The following is an 18473-nucleotide window of genomic DNA, read 5'->3' on the forward strand; positions in this document are numbered from 1 at the left end:
GCAGATCAAGACCAAAGTGAGGATACTGTGATACCTGTGTCTCTCTGAGGATATTCATAGCCTTACTATTGATATAAGCTAAATATAAACAATGCCTTCATCCCTCCTCTTTTTTACTCATCTGCTGCTTAATTGTAAGCATACCACAGAATTATCACAGCATACTGTCATGGAATACATTTTCAGTCGCACAATCTCAGAGTCAACCGCCAGTTTAATACGACATCAAGCGTAGACTCCATCGTCCATTCCCGGTGAACTGTTAACAGACCGAGGAGTCCGCACGAGTTGAAAGATTCTCACACAAACACAGATTATTTTTGTAGGTGTTTTAGGTCCAGACAACCTTTTGGGCTAATCTCCATTCACAGCTACCTTGCATGTGGTCAATGTGATCCACCTCTGTTGCTCTCCACACCGACTGTTTACCCGAGGGCGACCAAAGCCTGTTCAAACATGATTGGTCAAAAGAGAAAAATAAATCAAAACGGCCGAAATCGTATCTCTTGTTACAGATTCTGCATATTTGCATGAAGATTCTTCTTAAAGAGATTACCCGACAGCAAATTTCCAAGCCGTAATGTTCTGTCCATGTGAAATAAAATAAACAAAAAGAAGGAAAATGTGGCCACCTCAACTATCTGCAGCAAAGCCAACAGCTTTAATTACTTGGGGACAAAAAGTTGTCTCTGTCACTACTTCGCACATGCAAGCAAATGCTTGGGCATGTGATAGCATGCCACAAATTGATTATGTATCTGAAAACCTGTGATCCCTTTCCTAAGTGAAAATTGGATTTAAGCAGGATCAAATTTGTAAGTGTGAGATTTCCTGCCCTCGCTGTAAATCTACACCACCAGCTCCAACACCAGAAAATCAACAAGACCTCAGTGGGACCGGAGCTGCAACAAGTGTGATTCTGCAAAAAGGTCAAGTGGCCTGATGGATTAGTCGTGACACCATAAACTAGCACGATGTATCAGGGCTGTCACTTCTGCCGCCTATGTGGAAAAAAGATGCAAACTGCTCTGTGACCACTGAGAGGTTTGCAGTTTTGAAGGTAGGAAAGATTCAATAACACAGCAGCTGTTCGAGTCTCTATCTGAGTAGAACCAAACAAAATCCCAACATTGAGACAAACATGAGCAACCCACTAGAGTCATAGTTCACCTGACGACCTTAAGTCCAGCATTGCAGTATTTTTTTTTTTAACCTGTGCTCGACTGAGGAACATTTCAAGATCCTCAGCTTCATTTCTTTCCTTTGTTGCTCTGCCATTCGTACCGAGCAGGTACCGTGTACTCTGCAAATCAGAGGTTGCCTGCAGGAAATGGCTGCCTATGGCTACATGTGTGTGGTTGATGAGAGCCACTGGTAAGCAACCACTGAGTCAATACTGAATTAAAGTGGCTCTAGGATAAAGAACCTATAGGTTTGGCTGTTAATCCTTAGGAGGTTTGGCACTATAACTATTTACATAATCATGAACATTCCATTCAACTCACTTGTTTGCTCTAATGGAAAATTGTATTTCAAATGAGAGCTTTCTGTTTCCTCTGCTATTTTCAGACATTACCAGTTGCTATGAGAGTATTTGATTGAACATTAATTTATCAGCGCTTTGACCAAAAGGTCACACAGACAGGAGGATGTATGCTTTCTTTGTTCACCAAACAAAGGACGACCAGACTCTTGAGGGAAATGTCAGCGAAGCCACCACTGAAAGGCTGTGTAACCTCAGCTTTTATATGGCTTTGACACAAGAGGGTTTTTCAAAGTGAGGCATGAGTCTTATCATGCCAAGCTGGAATCTGATCCATCGCCCCTCTTGATCTCACTTTTAACCTTTCATGTTTGGCATTTTTAAAGCCGAGATGGTGAGCGGTGTAAATCATTTGCTTTGAGGGGCCTGCATTTCAGGCACCACCTGCTGGAGCTGGAGTGATCGGGAACTCATCTTAAGTCTTAAGGCTTTGAGTGGTCGTCAAGACTAGAAAAGTGCTATTTAAATACAAAACCATTAACCATTTCTTGAATGGACCACACAGTCCCATTTCAGGCCGTTCAGACCAAACACCAGACAGCAAGATAAGTGGGAAGAAATGTGTATTTCTCTTGGGAAATTCTCTTCTTTCTTTCTACTTTTGCTATTAATCCTGTCGGCCTGTTAATCGCTGCACAATGTCCGTCGTCCCTCTGGTCCAGATTGTTTGCTGGAACATTCAGAGAATCCCCCTGCGAGCCTGGAAGTTGATTATAAACCATTTATCTCTGATATTTGATCAACGTCTATGGAGCCAAAGCCAATTGGGACACCCCAAGTCAAGTTTATTCTAGATGTAAATCTGTATGCAGCGTATGTGACAATACAAGGGAGGTACCTGATAGCCTCTGACATTGTAGCCCGACTGTAGCTAAAGCACTTTCACACCTCTCAGGGGAATAATGCATGTGTCTGTGTGCAGCTCTGCAGCCAATCAGGGAGAGTGGGAGTCATGGAAAGGTTCATTGTTCTTCCCACACACACAGGCACCTTTTAACTGCCTGTTGCTCAAGCTACAAAGGATCCAAACCACTGGGGCTTCGAAATAAAGATGCGTGCTGGTGAAAATCCATCCAACGGAGCATTAGGTGTGTATAAGTCAATTAGCTGTGCATTTGATAGCTAGGATGTCACTTTGTATGTTTGCAAGACAGGCCTTCGTGAAGGAAAAAAGAATACAGTTTGGGTACAGTGAAAGATTTCACTATTGTAAAATATATGTAAAAGGTTAATATAATTTGTGTTAAAATAGAACTGTTTCTGACTGAGTGACACCAGTGCCTCGGGCAGCAAAATGCAAGCTTACTACTCATTTAGGGTTGGCTTATTACTCATGATGCACCATAAGGTATATGTACACCACGTGGATCAATATGTCACATGGACGCACAATTAATGCACTGACAGGACCCAGCAGCTAACACAACTTTTCAAATATAACCCGGGGCATAACCAGATCACGCTGGGTCTTCTATTGGCTTTCGGACCTAATTGGCTCCTCCATCCTTTCAGTGATGGTGCTGGTCCCTGGAGTGTTGAGGTCTTTGACATGCTGGGGAATGGGTTTCAGCGGAGGGTGATTGTGGGCCGGTCGGATACGTTCGCAGAGATCCAATAGAATGAAATTATTTAATTGTTAAAACACATGGGGCCTCATGAGCCACATGACTGCCGCACACGTGATGCACAATTTACAGGAGGAGCTGTGCCAGTGGTTTTTGGAGTCGCCCGGCCTCTCACATGAGGCTCGTGCAGTTTTATTACTGATATGCAGGAATTCCACTGCTGGTTATGTGGGTTGATGTTTCCACTGTCTGCAATTTGGAGGTCATTTTGACCATCCGGCGTGCAGCCAATGCTTTAGGGCTCTGCAAAAAAGGTAAGCTGTTTATATTTAATTTTAGCTCGCTTATGTTTCAGACAGAGCCACACGCAAAGGTCACTGGAGCTCCTGCACCCGCTCTCCTGTCTTTTTTGTTTCCTCTGGTTCAACTTAGGCAATTTTTTCCTGCTTCTTCTGCCTACATCGACACAACTGAGAGATAAATCCACCGCACTATAGAAGATTCTGCGTCCGGTGTTAGAGCCATGAAGAAGCGTTGTGGACATTGACATTTATATGTCAATGTCAGTATCAAAGTCCACAAGACACTGTTTAACCTGTATTAAGGCTGTACAGATACTGTATGCCTTATGGTGTCGTCATATTGCAAACCTCACTATCCTATGTGTTCCTGAGGTAGTGTTTACCCATGTGTGTGTGTGTGTATGTGTATTTAAGAATAACTCAACGACACATGGATGGATTTTCATCAACCTCAGTGTGAGCATGACTTGGGAGGACATCGCCAGCTGATTCACTTTTGAAACTGGTTGTTCGAAGGTCAGGGTCAAGGTCGACAAAACATGGTCCAAAGAACACTTTTTCCGAGATATCCCAGCAAATAATAGAGATAACGAGACAATCCAAGGCTTATATTAATCAGTGAATTATTCCCCATCATGTGGCGTCATGAGTAATAATACATTTTAAAATACACAGTTTAGCGGTAACTCTGAACCAGACTATATAATCAGACTATAGACACAATCTAAAGCTTATATGGATTGAAAAATTATTCACGATTAAATTCATAACAATTTATGATCTTAGTGGAGGAACTATGTCATCCCGACGTCACTTTGAAATCAGGAAATGGTCCCACATATTTTACAGATGCATTCATTTTTGCAACCAACTACACTAAATACATGATCTATAACAAACGTTAATCCTATAAGTTATAAACAACATGATGACATCATTAGGAAAAAACATCATTACTATTAAAGATAGCTACCGTGTAGGCAGTGCTACGCAGTGCTGACTGAGGTATAGTCCACACAGTGTGTACGCATGTTATGCATCACTCCTCCAATGCTTTCCAATACACTTGCACCACCCCCACATCAGTGCATTATAGACTTCTCTGGTATATGACTTTCATTTCTATATGTTTGATAATTGAGGATGTGGTCACACATCACAGAAATCTAGTTTATAAGGCTTAACTGTTCTAAGAAGCGGAACAAACTTGCTTCACTTTGTTCTTTTTATCAGTTTTAATGGATTCAAACTCAAATTAACCACAGGCTTAAACGGTAGCGGCAGATGCTAAAAGCCCCTTTCAGGGAGGCCAAAAATTGACTGCACAAGATTTAAATTGACTGATCACATTCCAAGAATATACTGAAAACTGAAAACCGCATCAGTCCAATTGGCTCTGCCTTATATGAGAGGAAAGCAGAGCTGAGTTCAAACATAGCCAAAGTTAATTAGACTTGAAATGTTGTTGTCAACCCAAACAGACCCAAATGGAGAAAGGGCAGAGGGAGCAATGAATGAGCTTCTGCAATCAAGAAGAAGTGCAATACATGCTTATTTTCAGAGTTCAGCATTTCTGGTCGCTCCAAGAAGAAGCTTATGTGGTAATGATGAATTACCACAAGCAGAGCTGATAGACAGCCTGGGTCCACCCAGGCATTAGACATACTGACACACAGACGTGAGAACTGCAGCAAAACATGTTGGCCGCCACAAGCCTGTAAACAAACAACTTTGGTTGTGGCTTGTAATTGGATTTAAGAAGCACAGGTAGCGACACGGTGTTGTTTTTGTTTTATGCATGACATCTCTCTTAGGGGGAAAGTGTTGAATTCATATTCCAACATTTACTGACCAGCTGCATCAAGTTATTTGGCTATAAACCCCTGAACCACTGTGCACATGCTGTATGCCTCATCCTCTTAACCACTGTGTAGCAATTCAAGTAATTAATTCTGAGCTACACATCTGCTTTTAAATGGACAATTGTCTGAAAGCATGCTGCAGGAGATTTGATTCGGTGAGAGCCGTCTGTGTCAAACAGCTGGGCTGGACAAGCGCTGCATTGGGCAGCTCTGCCGAGGCTGGTCTCCACGCACGTTACGACAGATCAGAGTCACAGAGGTGTAGACTCCATGTCTGAAGGATGCACAGCTGGTGGACACAATGTCCAGTCGCAGCAGATGTCTCGTTATTTAACCGATGAGGTTTTCACCTCGGGTTAGCAAGTCAATTTATTGGGTTAAAAAAGCATTTGAATCATTCATTCTACCCAATTGGAGTTGACATAATCAATTTGCTTTGTAAAATGAGGGTTGGCTGCAAACCCTTATTTTTTTCACCAGCAGCAGCTATTTGGCAGTCCGGTGTTTTGGCTGAAGATCCAGAGAAGCTGCCAACCAAATGTCACTGCCTGTGTTGTCTTTTACCTGAGGCATCCGTTTTTGGGTACGATTATGTGACATTCTGCATTGACCCATCATATTTGTCTTTCTGTTCTTTTTCCTTTTTGTCTTCAGTTATTGCTGACTTGAAAAGTACCTGGATATCATCATTATCACAATATGCTATTTTGAAATCCTTTCCATGCTATTGAATAAGGATCCCAAAAGTCATTCAGAGTTGTATAAATCTGAGGTAAAGTTTTGTGATGACAAATACACACAAATGCAGCAGCACCAGACCATGCATGGAGTGAAAATACTAACACTAACAAGCAGATGTGAACTCCCTTTTACAGTAAGTGCCCCAGATGCAGATGAACCTCCTCGTTATTTGCACCTCGTTTATTTTGCCGGTTGGTATTGACGTGTTGGAGCTGCTCGGTGAAGGGCTGGTGGCAGGCAGGAGGGGCCGTGCAGCCGCAGCAGCAGTCACCTGCTCCGCATGAAGCGCAGCGAGGAGACGCGCTGCCCCTGGAGGAACCAGCCACTGAATCCCACCAGATCGGAACGCTGCGCGCCGTGGGATGGAAAGCAGGGACAGTTTGGCACAGACGCACAGCCACCCTCAAGAATTCAACTAACAGCCCGGGTAGAGCACTCTCCCTGGACTGGGTTAGAGAGGAGAGACAATGTTTGCCTCCTCTTGTTTTGCATTGAAAGACAACAAGGATCAATACTGTAAACCAGCGACCTGCTGTACAAATAAACCCTCTTTGTAAACAGGGCTGAGCGTGTGGAACCTGCACCGTTCGTGAGCGGATGCGCGCACACCCATTCACTCATAATCACAGAAAAGTGTTGGTTTGGAAATGCGCTCCAGGGCGAAACGACAAATCAGAAAAAGCACCTTGAAAGTTAATATCCCGCGAATCACTTGCAATAAATCAGTTGGTGTGAGGGGAGTCTTTCAGGAACTGGAGTGGACAGGACCTCCGGAATGGAAATGCATTATTAAACAATATGCACGAGGCTACTTATTAAAACCAGAGAATGCTTGTGTTCTTTGGTGTAAGTTTGGCACATCGCAGATAGAAAAAAAAATATGAAATGACTGTCTTACCTTCACGCCATAAGTTTGACTGAATCTTTGTTGTGTGCAGGCTGTTAAGTCCAAGAGCATCCACATGCAGTTAGCTCCCACTGTATCCGAACATTGTCACAGCTGCTCTGCGTACATTAACCGAGTGTGCGCCGCGGCTCGGGTGCGAGGCATCAGCAGCAAATTCACTGAGAGGCAAAAAAATAAAAAAGACTGCGAGCAAAAATCACATCCACATCAAAACTCCGTAAGACTAAAATATACTAATCACTTCATCAGCTGTTTCCCCCCCACCCCCTGTTGTTTGCCGGAGGATTTTCTAGGAACGGTCTCATCCAGTGTCGCGCTCCTTAGAAGCGAGAGGAGCGATGGAAAGTGTCCGTGCGCCGCGCAGGAGCTTGACTCGCGGCTCTGACGGAGGCAGGAGAAACTGTAAAGAACTGTGGAGAATCGAGGCGGGGTTACGTCTGTTTAAACCCGGCCAGGGACTTATGCTTCCCTTAATGTCACGGGCACCGCTGAAACCTTAACTCACCGTGTGTGTGTGTGTGTGTGTGTGTGTGTGTGTGTCTGTGTGTGTGTGTCACATTTTCCGAACAGCACTTGTGCGCCAAGGGATGCGCTTTTTCTTTTCTTTTTTAGGATTAGAAAGTAAGGGGGGATGTGTGTGTGTGTGTGTGTGTGTGTGTGTGTGTGTGTGTGTGTGTGTGTGTGTGTGTATGTGTGTGTTGGGGGGGGGGGGGGGGGGGGGGCTGATTTTGATGAAGGATATTTGAAACATAAATAGTTTGATCATGATTGAGCAGTAATTTATTTACAGCCTGTGATATATGTGCATTACATCGACCTGAAAAATGATATCGTGGGAATGGACTGTCGTATAAACACTGCACTGAGAACTATACAATTAACATCTCTCTCTCTCTCTCTCTCTCTCTCTCTCTCTCTCTCTCTCTCTCTCTCTCTCTCTCTCTCTCTCTCTCTCTCTCTCTGTCTCTGTTTCAGAAAAACACAAATTACATTTTATCTTCTTTCCTATCCATTAACAAACTATGCCCTCGACTTTCATTCCTGTCATGTAACCGGGAGCCAGTTTACACATGGGAAGATTTGTGAATGCAATTAACCAGCTGGAGGGAGAAAATAACCAGAGTATCCCCCTCGAAGACAAGCCCCCGATACACAATGCACCGCACCGTGAATCTTACACCCCATCTTCTGAGATTTATTTCAACCTGTACACTTGGAGAGGCATCGAACACAAATTACACACCACCTGCTTCCGTCTGTACCTGAAGAGGCATGTACACACCAGGGGGGGGGGGGGGGGGGGGTTCCATTACTGAAACCAATACCCAGATGGTGCCAAATGCAGGCTTACTGTTAGATGTATAGGCGCAATAGCTCTAACTGCTTGTAATAGGATTTATAATGGAGAAATTGCAGTCCAGATATAAAGTGTTTTACATATTTTTCACATGAAGTATCACTAGGATTGTGCAAGCAGTGTTGTTATGTGTCTGCTTCCTTCTCCAGTGATGGATCTTGTTCCAGATCTCGTTATTTTAGAGCTGAAGTTATGTTTGTTAATCTCCACACAGGTGAGACGACCTGGATTCTATTTGTTAACACAAAACTTAGTGATTCATGGATTTTTTATTTGACAGTTTCATTGAAATAGTCCCCTATGGCTGCAGGGGAGGATTAAGATGACAGCTCCGACATGGAAAGATTTACACGGAAATATGGATGAATGATTAAAAAGGGAGAAAAAAACATTGCTCTCAGCAAACTTTTCACATCAATCACTATTCCAGTGTTTCGTTGGACAGCACATGACTCATCACTTAACAGAGCCCATAAGTCACGGAGTGTCAATAATAACTAAAATAAAACAAAAACAATCAAATACAGAACACATCCTTATATTCTACAGGATATCCTATAAGTATATTATTCACAGCCATTTCTAAAGCTCCTGTTTGAATCCTCCCAAGCTGCTTATGAGATTTGAATCTTTTTCGCAGATTAACTGCCGTGTACAAAAAAGTTTCCTTCACCTGGGAGGGACACAGTGGAAATGCTTCTTGTGGCTTGGCAGGGAAGATGCCTCACCTGGATTAGAGAATTTAGTATTGAGCTATTGAGGGACAGCACCATGCACAGTTCAAGCCCTTCTTGATGACCACCTATCCAAGTGAGAAAGGTAGGGTTGAGCTCTCGTGGCGACTTCAAGAATGTACCGTCATTTGGCCTGCACCCCTGTTTTTACAACGAAAGGCGACTGTATTGTGGCAGGGTTACTGTACAGAAACTTTGTGGCTAAGAAGCGTGTTCCTTGATTGACCTTGACGATCTCCTTATCAGCCCTCCCCCCTCCTGACGAATGACAATCCAGCACACGGTCGAGGTAATCAACCGACTCCTTAGCCGCGAGCTCTGTGCACTGAGTACAGTATGATAAATACACAACCTTGTTCCCATTACCGCAGGATAAAAAAGGAAAAGTGGCGAAATTCAATTTGAGGTCAAATGTTTATGTGGATGCCTGAATGCGTGCGGTGGTAAAAGCGAGCCATCCACCCACTGAGCTGGACTATTCATTCCACCAGTCTCAGGAACATTCCCAGCCCGAGGAAAAAGCTAACCATAGCAGTCATGTAGGTGAAGGGACGTGATTTTTCATGTGCAACTTTACTGATTGACATCCACACAAAATGCTGACATTACAGATGTTGTGGGTAGGGTTCTGCACAAAATGGATAATTACTATAACACAGTTTGAAATGATTTACGCTAGTGCACTAGCAATGAGGCAAGTGCTAATCTGTAAATGCATGAAGGGAAAAACAACACTATCAAAGCAGATTAAATAATATTTTCAATTTATATCCAAATTATCGTGCTTGTCAGACCATATTATTGCAAAGTGTTTTCATCAATTATTAAGTTTGACATCTATAGATAGCGTTTTACGTCGTTTATGAATATTTCTCTGTGTAGACAGATATATTTATATGTTATACTTGTCTATGTTATATACAGCCATCTGCAGCTTCTAATGAGTCAGCACAAGTTTGTCGGATCACAGTCAATACCTGGTCTATTATGCCATTGCAGCTATTTCACAAAGTATGGTTTCACAGATGTGGCATCTTCAGGTTTGTGGGCTTTTCGGCTGAAGAAGCATCCCTGGGCTTTTCTTTCCTCGTCACAGCCCCAGAAGCTGAAAATCGTACACTTCAAAGATTTTCCGGACTCAAATGCAGACAAACATGAAGGCTGGTAGGTTCAGTGAAAGTACTTCACAACAAAGCCCGTTCAAAACTTCCAGACACATAAACCGGATAATTCTCTTTGGGGACAAAAACAGACCAACCGAGAAAGAGAAAAGGGCACAAAAAGATTAAAAAGTTCAGCGAGGAGAAGAGAATAAAGACAAAGACAGGGCAGCGTCTACGAAATGCTTTCAACTTCTGCTCGCTCTTTTACAGCAACAAGCAAGTGTGGAAGCTGTAGAGGAAACTGCATGAGACTCGCTCTCAACTTCTCTTGGAACAACTAATTGCACCTCTACCCAGAAAAAAACACATTCCTCATAATGAGTAGCCATAGGTACATATTCATTTGCAGAGCTGTCATCAAAACCTTCTAATAGCCTGAGAAGAAAATGCTGCTCTGCATCCGACCTGTAACCCAGCTACTGTGTCTTGAATTTACTGTGGAATTAAAGTGCTGGAAAGAGCCTTGTCTATCATTATCTCTGTATTTATTATTAGAACATTTGCATCATATGATTAGCATCTACCATCCCATAAACAATACACTCCTGCATACACCTTTTTTATAATTGTTTTTTACTTTTGACATTTTAAACCAGAATATTTTTAAGTACTTTAGGGAATACCACGGAGCTAATAATGAAGAAGGCACACAAAAAACAGATTTATTTTATATTCTAAATTTGGTGACTTTCCCTGCAACAAAAATCTCAACAATAATTCTGGGCAAAATCCACTTCAGCAAAGCAGCCAACACTTGTCTGCAGCCTAACACCCACCCTAACGTCATACAACTGCCAGAAATATTATGTATTATGAGTACCAGACTTTCCTACTTCCTGAACACTACCTGATGCTATTAATGCTGTCTGCTCCTTCAAATGTGTCCAGCGAGATGCAACCAGACAGCAGATGTTGTCCGAGGCTTGTTGTTGATATGTTGGCTGGAGTAACCGAAGCAACACTGACAGGGAATTTGGATAACGCTAAATAACATCTAAAATCTTTGCTGTGCATGAAATATTGCAGATTAGTGATAAAACCTCAGCAAGGAACGTTTTTTTCCCAGTATTTATCTCATGTGGACGTCTGTACTCCAGCAGATAGAAAAATCACAGTTTACACTTTCCACTTCTACACACTACAGTACACACTACATACTGCTGTGGAAGGCACAAACCCATCTAACTTCTGACTGCCATAAGGCAACACAGTAGCCTGTAGTGTTGCCTGATATGGCCTCCATTAACTTGTACTGGTGGGTGGATGTTTGCAGAACGCGAAATAAAACCTCGACAATTTTGACAACGCCGCTCAGTTTACACACCGACTTGAGCCCTGTGTCATGCAAATTAAACGTTTAATAATCCCGCAAGGATTTCTTCCCGACGAGAGTTTCACAAAATTGCATATAATCTTTGTGTCAGAGGGCTGAGCTCACTTCAGGATTTGGCATCCATTTTTAGCCGCGTGTCGAACAGGGCTCGGAAAGACAGTGTGTGGATTCTTAACATCTCTGTCGGCCTGGCCAAATCTCAGAGCCAGCGCCAGTGAGCGGGTGCCAACTTGAGGTGAGCTGGGGGAAAGGCACAGACCTGGCAGCGAGAGAAAGGACTCTCACTCCCTCTTTCATGCTTGAACACATACACACACTGGCACACACATACACACATACACACACAAACACACACATACGCAGGAAGGTCCTGAAAGTGATTCATATTTTATGCACCAGCAGTCATTGCTTTAAAGTTCACCTCATCCAATAAAGAATTTATGATATTACCACTGGTTACCACCAAATAAGCTTGTGTGACATCCTGCACTTGACACTGAGGCGCGTTCCCTGGCCGGCGCTGGCACTAAAACCTGACACAGGGTTTGCTGCGTGAGACCAGAGTGACAAAGAGGCACGCCTGCTTGTTTGGGTGACAGCAGAGGCACTGCAGAGAGGAGCTAAGGAGAGATGAGCAAGGGATGGGGAGATAAAGACGAGGAAGAGATACTCGGATACGAGAGATGTGCTCCTTTCACGCGAGGGAGAGTGAGCAGCTTGAAGCAGCCAATATGAAACACCTTTCTTATTGACAACAAATCCCACAGACCCATCGGAAACAACAACAAATTGATCCTACAGACACTTATTGCCTGTGCAGCAATGTACTTGTTATGCTCAGTGCGACGTACCTGCACGGTTGTCTTGGCAATATTAAAAGACATCACTTAGCCACATCATTGCATTCGGTGACGAGATAACACTTCATGATGAGGAGCACAAGCAGCGAATCCACTTGCAGGTTGAAAAAACGTGTATCAATCCACGGCTGAAAATAGACCCCAAATAAAACACTGCATAACATTTCCAAGAGGCGACAGAAGTCAGCTGCTTCTGGATATTAGTTTTTACCATGATGTTGGAGGATGGAGGTGGAACGCTGGTCTGCACTGGCACCTTACAGCCAGAACGTTCTGGGTTTGAACCCCAGTCAAACCAGAGTGTAGAGTTGGAATGTTCTCCTGGTGCATGTGTGGATTTTCTCCTGGCACTATGTCTTCCTTCCACAGTCCAAAGACACAAGTCAGCCTTAGTTAATTGAAGGCTGTAAATTGACCTGGAGGATTGAAAGCATGCATGGTGGTCTTTATCTGTGTACCCTGCCCTTTGCCTGTCAGGTGGGATTTGCTCTGCCCCCCCCCCCCCCCCCCCCCCCCCTCCGCAATCCTTGAAGGATAAGTGGTAGATAATGGTTGTCGATAACGGTGGAGGTTTGGGGATGAACGGATTCCCCTGAAATTTTGAAAATGCATTTTATGTTGAGAGCTTATTCAGGAAAATTGCATACATAATTCGCACATCTTCATTTCATTTATTGTGACTATGTTAGAATACTGATGTCAGCTTATGACTCCAAGAACCACTTTGTCAATGCACAGCCTCACAGACGCGCCATGGACTCTTGACCTTGTTTAGAAATCAAATGATATATTGTTGATAAGCTATTACCGAGTTGTGTCTTTAGTAGTAACAAACTGGCCTTCCACAGCTGGTTAGGGACCTTGAAGGGTATTAACACATTGTTACTTTTCAGCCTTTCAGAGAAAACAGAGTAAAACCAAAATATAAAAAGAGAATTAATCTAGCATCACCTTTTGATAAGAACACGGAGACCGGAAACAGCTGTAAAACCTAAGTCGCTGCTTTTACTCATTCATTTTAGTAGAATAACTCACAATAACTATAGATTCTGCTCAGCCTGAAAATAAAATAAAATAAAATATATGGATTTAAGAGACAATTACCAAGCGGGAGAAAAAACAAGTGACAGGAAATATCATTAAACTAATGGGTGGAAGTTGTTTTAAGGAAATTCAAATGATGAAATATAAATACACTGTGGTGAAAGCTTTGCTAACCACATTATTGAGTGCAAAGCTGCTTAGCAACAAAACCCCGGTAAAACAAAGTATATAAAAGAAAGACAAATAATGAGACAGTAAAATGGAAATTAGAGCAAACTTTGAAATGCTAACCATAAAGTGAATTCAGATTAAAAAAGAGGCTAATTTAATTATGAGATAAACCACTGCCAACCCCAGAGACTTATTCCAGCTCAACTATTTCTTCCTATAACAGATACTGATTTGCTGAGGCAGAGTAATTAGGAATTTTAGAGGAACTTATGAGAGAAAGATGTAGCCGATGGAAGAAGCTGCTTTCACCAGGCAAGATTTATGCTTATTTCATAAGCCTGTTCAATTACACCATATTCCTGTGCGACTGAACTTTGCTCATTACCCTTTAGTGGAGCTCGGCAGTGTTCGGGTCAACTCTCCATCTCGTTCCATAGTTCCATTTCATCCCAACTGGAGGAAGGGAGGAAAAGTGATTCACTGAATGAAACATAAGTCTCGAAGGAGGAGGAGCCATCAGGTAAATAATTGATGGAGTAAATTCTAAAGTCATATCTCTTGATGGCGGCCGACAGAGACATAGATACAAAATGTGGCGTCGTCTAAACCCTGTGACGGAGGAGATTTAAGGCGGAGGGAACAGAAAACAGTCAGGCAACAGTGGAGCTCAAGGTCACCTGAAGCTGCCAGGCCCAGCAGCACGTGGACAGTATGCTGGGGCACTGGGAGTTGCCTTTGCATTCACTAACAAGCTTGTTAGATTTATGACCACCCATGACTGAGTACAGAGAGTGTTTGTCTGCTTCCATGTGCCCTTTCACTCCGCTTGGAACTGATTGCAGACAGCTTTGGGAATGAAAAGCCTTTTTTTCCCTTAGTGATTGATGGATGGATGGATGGATGGATGGATGGATGGGTATGTAGACAGAAAGGCAGACTGACAAATATAGATTGATAGATAGATAGACAGATAGATAGATAGATAGATAGATAGATAGATAGATAGATAGATAGATAGATAGATAGATAGATGGATGGGTATGTAGACAGAAAGGCAATCTGACAAATATAGATTGATAGATAGACAGACAGACAGACAGACAGACAGACAGACAGATAGATAGATAGATAGATAGATAGATAGATAGATAGATAGATAGATAGATAGATGGATGGATGGATGGATGGATGGATGGATGGATGGATGGATGGATGGATGGATGGATGGATGGATGGATGGATGGATGGATGGATGGATGGATGGATGATAGATAGATAGATAGATAGATAGATAGACAGACAGACAGACAGACAGACAGACAGACAGACAGACAGACAGACAGACAGACAGACTGACTGACTGACTGACTGACTGACTGACTGACTGACTGACTGACTGACTGACTGACTGACTGACTGACTGACTGACTGACTGACTGACTGACTGACAGACAGACAGACAGACAGATAGACAGACAGATAAAAAGACAAAGGATAAAAGGATAACAGAACATAAACGATCCTCAAACACCACATTGCTGTTTGAGCTGTGACATGTGAATGACTCCCCCAACTGCTTTGTTCTGCAGATTGAAGCGCCAACTCCCTTCTGAGGCTCTGCCCGTGGTTTAATCAGCTCCACGAGGGCTCAATGCCATGGAGGGACACCTGTCATGTTATATTAAAGGAATTATGGTAATCGTCCCTCTTTCACCTCTGTATTCCACATAAGTGGAAGGGAGGGTGAGGTGAACTCTGTGGGTAATTATCGTGGATCCTCTCACATGCTAACTGAACAAAGGAGTTAAGCGTGCTGCAACTTTTGGAAGTGAAAAACCAGCACACTGCGGTCGGAAATAATTGTTGATGAGAAATGTGTTGATTCACTTTCTTGCTGAAAGTTAAACACTCTACAGTCCCCAGCTGATTATTGCAGCTGAGCATTCAGACTGTATAGGCCTATTTAAAGATGGATGACACTTCTCCATTTCCTCCCAAATGGAGCTAAAATACACAGGATATGAAAGGTGCTATCTTGCTCATTATTAGTCTGCACGGTAACAATTGGGGGATGGAACCAAGGTAACCAAGTCCGGTCCATTCGTGTGCTGGACCAATCATCTGTCAATCATGAGGTTTCACCCTGTTTCAAATTCACTGGAAAAATGAACACTTGATCTACACTATCTAAAATGACTGAAACCATCTTTCAGAATTTTTTTGTTTAAGTATACACAGAATTTTTGGTTTGATCCTTGTTCCATCCACTTACATGGAGGAGGCTGGATGTATGACCTAGCCAGCCACCAGGTTGCGATCAAGACACTTTGGAGTTACTTCTGGAAGCTGTCATGTTTTCATCGTAATGTAGAGTCTATGGTTTGAAGTAATACTTTGTCATTCAGAGAAAATACATTTTCTGGTTGAGAATTAAAAGCTTGATACTCATGACTGATTGTGGAGCAGCTGTTTAGCTAAGTTAAGGAGACAGAATGAAAACAGTGGTTAACAGCTACAACATATGCTTCCCATTACCTCTAAAGTTTATTTATATATTGTTGTCTCATCTCATCTGTACCAAAGTTGTGACTGAAGAAGTTCCTGGCTCCACTAGTTGCCTGGTAACTACAAGACTTGGTTAGAGAATTGCAGAAATAGGATATAACGATGAAGTCATTATAATGAGCTGTGGTAGGTGAGGAAGTGGTAAGAAGTTTTTGTTATATTTTGTTTAGAAAGAGCCACACTTGTTAGATTCCTCTCACTCCAATCTTTATGCTACACCAGTGGATATTTCCCCGCGTACCCCCTGAACCACTTCGCGTACCCCTGGGGGTACACGTACCCCAGTTTGGGAACCAATGTGCTACACTAACCCTAACATCGCTTGGCTCCACTTCAAATGGGACAAATAATCTTATCAAACTCTCTGCGAGAAAACAAATAGGTCTCAGCAAATTTACCAAAATACCGACAAAATATTTTTATTAATAAACAGTGCCAGTAAGTACTTTATCTTCCTCCCGAGGTCTAATGACATTCTGATTGGGGATGGGTTAACTGCAGACTCTAAATGTACCATAAGTGTATGTAGGTTTTACTGGTGACCTGTCCAAGGACTTAATGCCAGTTGGGATTGGCGCCGCCCCCCAGTGTCCCTCAAAGGATAGGATGGATGAATAAAACATGTGAATGTTTTCAAATCAGATCAAATATTCCTGAATACATGAGTCATATGTTCTCTAGGCCACATCTCATTTAAAGTAGAGTATTATCATCTGAAAAGAACCAAGGCTTTTACACAAACATGCTACTTGTCCGCACTCAGTGAAGGTTTATATGTCACCTGCGTACTACTACAGCTGGTGACGCGTCTGCTACTACCCACACACTCCTACAGAAAGCAGCTATGTCCCAACTTCTCACAGAGAACCTGACCCTCATCTTTTAACGTGACACACACACACAAACGTGACACACACACACACGTGACACACAAACACACATACACTTCTTTCACACACAGCTTGAACGAAGTGAAAGAACAGGGTATACAAAAAGTTAACATTGTGGTAATGTGTTGTGTTCGTGTTTGTTTCTCAGGTCCAGTGCATCGTTGTGGCTCGTTTAGAATACAAAGAAGATGTGTATCATATAAAACCAAATTCACATCTCTATCATTGCGGTTCCTCGGAGGATTTGCCTGAGTTCAAGTGAGTATCACCCAGAAGAAAATGAAATATAAGTTTGTTTTCATTTATCTGTTCCTCTGCAATTTGTCATTTTGTGAAAAATTGTGAACACATACACCATTTCTCCCGAATATGTAAATCAACCCTTTTTAAACCCATTAGTCCATTGCTTGCAACTGCCCTCTATCTCCATGCTAATGCACGGATTGACTCGTTATTTTTTCTGCCTCCGCCTAAAAGAACCTCAATTAATTCCAGCTGCATTGGCTGGGGCAAATTTGCTGGTGATTATTTTGCAACAGTCAACATTGTATAAGATTTATTCTATTCCAACAGTCCTGACAACAGTGATGGAACTATACAGAGCTTCAAACTGAATGTTAATTTTGCAGCACTTCAAAGAACGTCAGCAGACCATTCCTATAAATCCTCCTCCGTTTAATGAAACACCCTTCTCGCCATTAAAGAGCACAGTTGCATTCCTTTTTCTTTTGTTCGGCATGATGAGTTATCTCCCTTGTATCTCACTGCTTCAACAAAAGTTGAGTCAGTGAGTTCTAACGCTTGAAATTGCTTGATGAAGAGAGCAAAGTTTGGATGGAGAAAATTTTGTCCAGTGAAACAAACAGGCAACAGAGAGAAAGAGGATGAGACGAAAGAAAAGACAGATGGATGGATGAGAGGCTAATGGGCCAGAAAGCCCGGCAGACGCACAGGCAAACAGAGAACCTCGGGTAATGAAGGCGGCAGGGGTTGAAGTGCCCTCGGTATCAGGGGGAAAAGGATCCGTATTTTAAAGAAGCCAACCCTCGACTATAATTGGGAGCTAGCGAGAGCAGTGATATGAGTCTATGATGTGATCATTAGCCCAAGTGTGAAGGTTTCCTCCTGAGTGGGAGAGGGGGAGCGAGAAGGAGAAAAGACAATGGGCCGAGATGGTGAGAAAAGTAAGGTCAAGAGGGAAAGTTTTTTTTTTTTTTGAATCAGCTTAAAGTTGCCAAAGTGCAAAGTCACGAGTGTCGGCATGCAGAGATGAAGAGGAGGAAGGAGCAGTCTTACCTGACAATGGTGGAAAATCCCCCAAGAATAATCAGATTCATCCAGGACACCCACTGACACCGGGGGAGCAGCAATTCATCTATGTCAGGAAGAGCTGTGGAGAGCATCTGCTGTGTCTTGTCCTGGACTTGATGGCAACA

The 18473-nt window shown here is 42.7% G+C and overlaps 1 protein-coding gene across 1 annotated transcript in view; it reads right to left on the reverse strand.

Moving 5' to 3' along the window:
• The window catches only part of drd2a (dopamine receptor D2a), a 36664-nt gene extending 29591 nt beyond the window's left edge, over positions 1–7073 (reverse strand). Inside the window, exon 1 of the mRNA XM_053422842.1 lies at positions 6912–7073. The gene's annotated coding sequence lies outside the window, so the exon portion shown is untranslated. The remainder of the gene's footprint in view (positions 1–6911) is intronic.
• Between the last annotated feature and the right edge of the window lie 11400 nt (positions 7074–18473).

This window comes from Pleuronectes platessa, chromosome 5 (assembly GCF_947347685.1).
Source record: "Pleuronectes platessa chromosome 5, fPlePla1.1, whole genome shotgun sequence".
NCBI classification, from domain to species: domain Eukaryota; kingdom Metazoa; phylum Chordata; class Actinopteri; order Pleuronectiformes; family Pleuronectidae; genus Pleuronectes; species Pleuronectes platessa.